Below are 6,724 nucleotides of genomic sequence, written 5' to 3'. Positions count from 1 at the left end.
AAAGTATAGCAAGACCAAGAATTGATGCAAACAGTTACAAGATGGATTTTGGAGTTCTTCAAATGATTCAAAATTCTCAATTTGGGGGACATCCTTCTGAAAATCCACACACACATTTAAAGAAGTTTGCTATGATTTGTGATATGCAAAAGCAACCTGGAGTGTCTGATGATACAGCAAGATTGAAGCTATTCCCATTCTCTTTGAAAGATAGAGCATTGGATTGGCTTGATTCTTTACCTCACAATTCCATTACAAATTGGGAGCAACTCACTGATGCATTTCTTGCACAATATTTTCCACCAGGAAAAACTCAAGAATTGAGGAATCAAATGATAGCTTTAGACCAAGAAAAGATGAAACTATTTATGAATCATGGATGAGATGGAAGGAATTAGAGAGACAATACCCACATCATGCCATTCTGAAATGGATGATAAACCAGAATTTTTACACCAATGTCACTCCTGCAATTAGAGGGATTATTGATGCTCAAACAGGAGGAGAATTTATTATGAAGTATGAAGATGAAGCTTATGAGCTATTAGAGAAAATTGCAAAGAATACTCATCTTTGGAGTAGTCCAAGAGGACCAGCTCCAACTCAAAAGAGGCAAGCTGCTGGAATGTATGACCTTGATCCGTTCAACATGATTAATGCAAAGTTTGATGCACTTACAAATGTTTTGGCTAACAAGATGGAAGATTTGAGTGTGTTGGTTAGTTCATCATCATCATCTGGAAGTTCACAACAAGTGGCTTATGTAGAGGGAACTACCAGCTGTGGAGTAGATTATGGAGAGCAAGCTGCATATGTTGGTAATTATGGAAATAAACAAATGGGGAATCCTTACTCTCAAACTTATAATCCAACTTGGAGGAATCATCCCAACTTTTCATGGGGAAATCAACAAAGTCAAGTTCCAAATCAGAATTTTCAACCACAACAACAACAAGGAATTCCATATCAGCAAAATAGGCAACCATTGCCTAATTTTCAGCAGAAAAATATGAATCCTCCACCAAAACAGCAAGAACAAAGTTCCACTATAGAAGCTTTATTACAACAGATTCTTGCTAACCAAACTAAGCATGATGAAGAGATGAGAGAGATGAAAGCAAGGCTAGAACAGATGCAAACACATAACAGAATGTTGGAAAATCAGATTGCACAACAAGCATCTTCCTCAGGTACCAAGTCTTTTGGAAAACTTCCAAGTCAACCAGAAAACCCAAGAGAGCAGTGTCAAGCTATTACTTTAAGAAGTGGGAAAGTTGTAAATAATGAGAAGAGTGAAAATAGTGAGAAGAGAGAAAATGAGAAAGAAATTGATGAGAGTGAAAAACAAGAAAGTGAGAAAGAAAGTGCAGAAAAATGTAAAGAGAAAATTGAAGAAAAGGAAGAGAAGTATATACCTCCAGAGCCTTACAAGCCATAACTTCCCTTTCCACAAAGATTTCAAAAAGCCAAGCTTGATAAGCAATTTGGAAAGTTCTTAGAGGTTTTGAAGAAGCTATACATAAATGTGCCTTTTATTGATGCTCTTTTACAAATGCCCTCTTATGCAAAATTCTTAAAAGAAATTCTCTCAAACAAGAGGAAACTTGAAGATCATGAAACTGTAGCTTTGACAGAAGAGTGCAGTGCTATCCTCCAAAGGAAACTTCCTCCAAAGCTCAAGGATCCAGGGAGTTTTTCAATTCCATGCCACATTGGGGAATCATGTTCTACAAAAGCTTTATGTGATTTAGGGGCTAGTGTTAGCCTCATGCCCCTCTCTATTTATGAGAAGCTCAATATGGGAGATCTTAAGCCAACTCACATTTCTCTTCAGTTGGCAGACAGATCAATTAAGTATCCTGAAGGGATTTTGGAGAATGTGCCTCTGAAGGTTGGGAAGTTCTATATACCTGTTGACTTTGTCATCTTGGACATGGAGGAGGATTCTAATATCCCAATTATCTTGGGGAGACCCTTTCTAGCTACAGCAGGAGCATTGATTGATGTTAAGGGAGAAAAATTGACTCTTAGAGTTGGTGAAGATCAATTGGTTTTCAATATTAATAACACTATGAAGAAGCATCATTCTGAAGCTGATACTTGCTTGAGAATTGATATCATTGATGAGCTGGTTAAAGAACATTTCAGAAGGAGATATCAGGAAGATCCACTTGAAAATTGCTTAGTTCATGGAGGAGGTATAGACTATGACAACCCTCATATGGCTGCATATGCTCAACATTTAGAGGGAAGTCCACCATTTATTTTTGCTCCAGTTTTTCAACTCACACAAAAGGAAAAAGTCGAATCTAAGCAACCATCATTCAAGGAAGAAGATGCACCTAAGGTAGAACTTAAGCAACTTCCTTCTCAGCTCAGGTATGAATTTCCTGGCAAGAATAACACTTATCCAGTAATTGTAAATGCAAACTTGAGTACTTTAGAGGCTGATAAGTTGTTAAGAGTGTTGAGGCAATTTAGAAAAGTTTTAGGATATACCATAGATGACATTAAGGGAATAAGCCCACACTTTTGCATGCACAGAATTATTTTGGAAGAAAATTGTAAGCCATCTATTGAACATCAGAGGAGGTTGAACCCAAATATGAAAGAAGTTGTTAAAAAGGAAATTTTGGAGTTGCTTGATGCAGGGATCATATATCCTATCTCATACAGTACTTGAGTGAGCCCAGTACATGTTGTCCCAAAAAAGGGTGGAATGACAGTGGTCAAAAATGAAAATAATGAATTAATTCCTACAAGAACAGTGACTAGTTGGCGAATGTGCATAGATTACATAAAATTAAATATTGCCACTAGAAAAGATCATTTTCCACTTCCCTTCATTGATCAAATGTTAGAAAGACTGGCTAGGCATTCTTATTTTTGCTATTTAGATGGATATTCAGGGTTTTTTCAAATCCCTATCCATCCAAATGATCAAGAGAAAACCACTTTTACTTATCCATATGGAACCTTTGCTTATAGGAGGATGCCATTTGGGTTGTGTAATGCACCAGCCACTTTTCAAAGGTGCATGATGGCAATCTTCTCAGATTTCATTGAAGATATAATGGAGATTTTTATGGATGACTTTTCTGTCTATGGATCTTCATTTGACATATGCTTGGCTAACCTTTCTAAAGTTTTGCAGCGATGTGCAGATACTGACCTTGTATTAAACTGGGAAAAGTGTCATTTCATGGTTCAGGAAGGGATAGTGCTTGGACATTTGGTGTCTAACAGAGGAATAGAGGTTGATAAAGCCAAGGTTGAAGTGATAGAGAAGATGGCTCCTCCTACCAATGTCAAGGGAATTCGAAGTTTTCTAGGACATGCCGGGTTCTACAGACGCTTTATCAAGGATTTTTCTAAAATAGCCAAACCTTTGTCTAATTTGTTAAGTCATGACATACCATTTGTATTTGACCAAGAGTGTTTGGATGCCTTTTGTAGGTTGAAGCAAGCTCTTATCACTGCACCAATCATGCAACTGCCCGATTGGAGCCTACCTTTTGAAATTATGTGTGATGCTAGCAACTATGCAATTGGAGCTGTTCTTGGTCAAAGAAAGGACAAAAAGGCATATGCTATTTATTATGCTAGTAGAACACTGGATGAGGCTCAAACAAATTATGCAACAACTGAAAAGGAATTCTTAGCAATTGTCTTTGCATTAGAAAATTTTAGACCTTACATTATTGACTCAAAGGTGGTTATATTTTCAGATCATGCAGCCATCAGGTATTTACTCCGTAAAAAGGAGGCTAAACCTAGGCTCATTAGGTGGATTCTGATGCTACAAGAGTTTGATTTGGAGATTAGAGATAAGAAGGGAGCTGAAAATGTAGTTGCGAATAATCTTAGTAGGTTGAAATTTGATGATGAAGAAATAGATGAAGTCCCTATTGATGAATTTTTCTTGGATGAACAACTTTTCTCTCTTGTTGCTAAACTACCTTGGTATGCAGACTTTGTGAATTATCTATCTTGTGGAGTTTTACCTCTAGGAATGACATGGCAACAAAAGAAAAAGTTTTTGCATGAGGTAAAATTTTATAGATGGGATGATCCTTTACTCTTTAGGAGATGATGTGATGGTTTAATAAGAAGATGTATTCCTGATGAGGAGACACAGAGTGTTATGCATCATTGCCATGCTTTTGATTATGGAGGACATTTTGGAATTTCTAAAACAGCTAGTAAAATTTTGCAAGCCGGTTTCTTTTGGCCAAATATTTTTAAGGATGTGAGGAAATTTGTGTTAGAATGTGATAAATGTCAAAGGAGTGGAAATTTGTCAAAAAGAGATCAAATGCCCCTAAATGATATTCTTGAAGTGGAATTATTTGATGTATAGGGAATAGATTTTATGGGGCCATTTCCTCCTTCATATGGTAATAGATACATACTATGTGTCAAAGTGGGTGGAAGCTATTGTAACTCCAACTAATGATGCTAGAGTGGTAGTGAAATTCTTGAAGAAATTTATCTTGAGTAGATTTGGAGCCCCAAGGGCTGTAATTAGTGATGGGGGTTCACATTTTTGTAATAAGCAATTTGAGAGCTTAATGAGGAAGTATGGTGTAGTACACAAGATAGCTACCCCATATCACCCTCAAATTTCAGGACAAGTTGAAATTTCTAACAGAGAACTCAAACATATCTTGGAGAAAACAGTGAGCAATTCTCGGAAAGATTGGTTTGTCAAACTAGATGATGCTTTATGGGCATATAGGACTGCTTACAAAACCCCTATAGGAACTACTCCCTTTAGGTTGGTGTATGGTAAGTCTTGTCATTTACCTGTGGAGCTAGAACATAGAGCATATTGGGCCATTCAAACCTTGAATTTTGATCTCAAGCAAGCTGGTGAGAAGAGGCTATTGCAACTTAATGAGCTTGAAGAATTGAGGATGGATGCCTATGAAAGTGCCCGTATTTATAAAGAAAGAACTAAAGTTTGGCATGATAAGCATCTTAGGAAAAAGGAATTTAAAGAAGGTGATTCAGTTTTGTTGTTCAACTCAAGATTGAAATTGTTCCCTGGAAAACTTAAATCAAGGTGGACTGGTCCATATAGAGTTTCTAAGGTTTTCCCTTATGGAGCAATTGAAATTTGGAGTGAAAAATCTAGGAATTTTAAGGTCAATGGGCATAGATTGAAACATTACATAACTGGAGACCCAATAAAGGGAGCAAGCTGTTACAAGCTCTCCAATCCCTCACCTCTTTTTAGTGAAATGCATGAAGAGTCCAGCTAAGGACTATAAATTAGCCCTCTTGGGAGGCATCCCAAGTCCTTTTATTTTGCTTTTGTTGATTTACTTTTATTTACATTGCTGTTGTTTTTATCTTAAATCTCCCCAAATTCAATTTTTGACATTGTTGAATCTTGTCCCTTGTAGATGTATTTCAATGGAGGAAGATTGGTGAACTGCTGGGAATGACTCTTAATCTGAAATTTTATCCTTCAATTCTTCCAAGATTGATCCATTTTCACTGCATAACCTGTGCAGGTCTGTTTCTTGGTTTATACAGAAAAATGAAATTTGCAGCAAAGAAGGGTCTGCAGCACATAGCTTATGTTTCTTGGTGAGGTTGGGTGTGTAACTTTTTAAGTATTTGTGCTTATAATGTTAATAAGATGGTAAGTGGGTCATTTTTGTAGTTTTGAGCTTATTTGGGTTGTGAGATTCAAGGTGGACATACTGCATTTTCTTGGCATGACTTGGGGAGTCCATTCTCATTTGTGGATAGATGCAACTTTATGCAGATTTTATTGAGTTTTTACTGTGCTAAATGTTGATTTGTAGAATTTGAATTGAAATGGCATGATTCACAAATGCTTCTTATGCATGATTCACTTCTACAAGCTTGTGTGATGCAATTTTGATGGATTTTGTATATATTGATGTGTTTTTGGTGATAATTTCTCATGATTTATGCTTCATAGAATTATATTTCTTCATTCTAGGGTATTTTTCATACTTGCAAATCATTTTCAATTGTAATCTCAATGTTGTTGAATTGTGCATAAGCAACTGCATAGCTTATGCAATCCTGCATAACCACAATTCTTGCCATTTTTCATCTCTGCTGCAAATTGCATAAGGATGTGCATAGCTTATGCAATTCTGCATAGCCACATTTTTGTCAAATTTCATATCTGCCGAAACTTGCATAAGTGTGTGCATGACTTATGCACTTTTGCATAACTTCAAATCCTGCATTTTCTCTTTCTGCCGAAATCTGCATAAGAAAGCGCATAGCTTATGCACTTCCGCATGACCACACTCTCTGAATTCCAAAACTTGCCGAGACTTGCATAAGGAGAGTGCATAGCTTATGCACTTCCGCATGACCACACTCTCTGAAAACCAAAACCTGCTGAGACTTGCATAAGGAGAGTGCATAGCTTATGCACTTCCGCATGACCACACTTTCTGAAAACCAAAACCTGTCGAGACTTGCATAAGGAGAGTGTACGGCTTATGCACTTTTGCATGATCACAATTCCTACACTTTCATTTTTAGCCGAAACTTGCATAAGTCAGCGCATAAGCTATGCACTCTTGCATAATCAGTTTTTCACACTCTTTATCTTTCACAGAAACCTGCATAAGAGAGTGCATAAGTTATGCACACCCATTCTCCCCTTATGCAGTTTTACACATGTCCTGTTCAAATCAAAATTTTTTTTTCGGCACCCATTTTCCCACCT

General features: G+C 36.9%; 1 non-coding gene across 1 annotated transcript; it reads right to left on the bottom strand.

Moving 5' to 3' along the window:
• Nucleotides 1–317: 317 nt before the first annotated feature.
• On the bottom strand, nt 318–423 carry LOC131182685 (small nucleolar RNA R71). Its single transcript, XR_009150946.1, has one exon. It is a non-coding gene; the product is annotated as a small nucleolar RNA R71 (small nucleolar RNA).
• Between the last annotated feature and the right edge of the window lie 6,301 nt (nt 424–6,724).

This window comes from Hevea brasiliensis, chromosome 8 (assembly GCF_030052815.1).
Source record: "Hevea brasiliensis isolate MT/VB/25A 57/8 chromosome 8, ASM3005281v1, whole genome shotgun sequence".
Taxonomy (NCBI): Eukaryota; Viridiplantae; Streptophyta; class Magnoliopsida; order Malpighiales; family Euphorbiaceae; genus Hevea; species Hevea brasiliensis.
The sequence above is the reverse complement of the archived record's forward strand: the minus strand, read 5'-3'. Positions and strand labels throughout refer to the sequence as shown.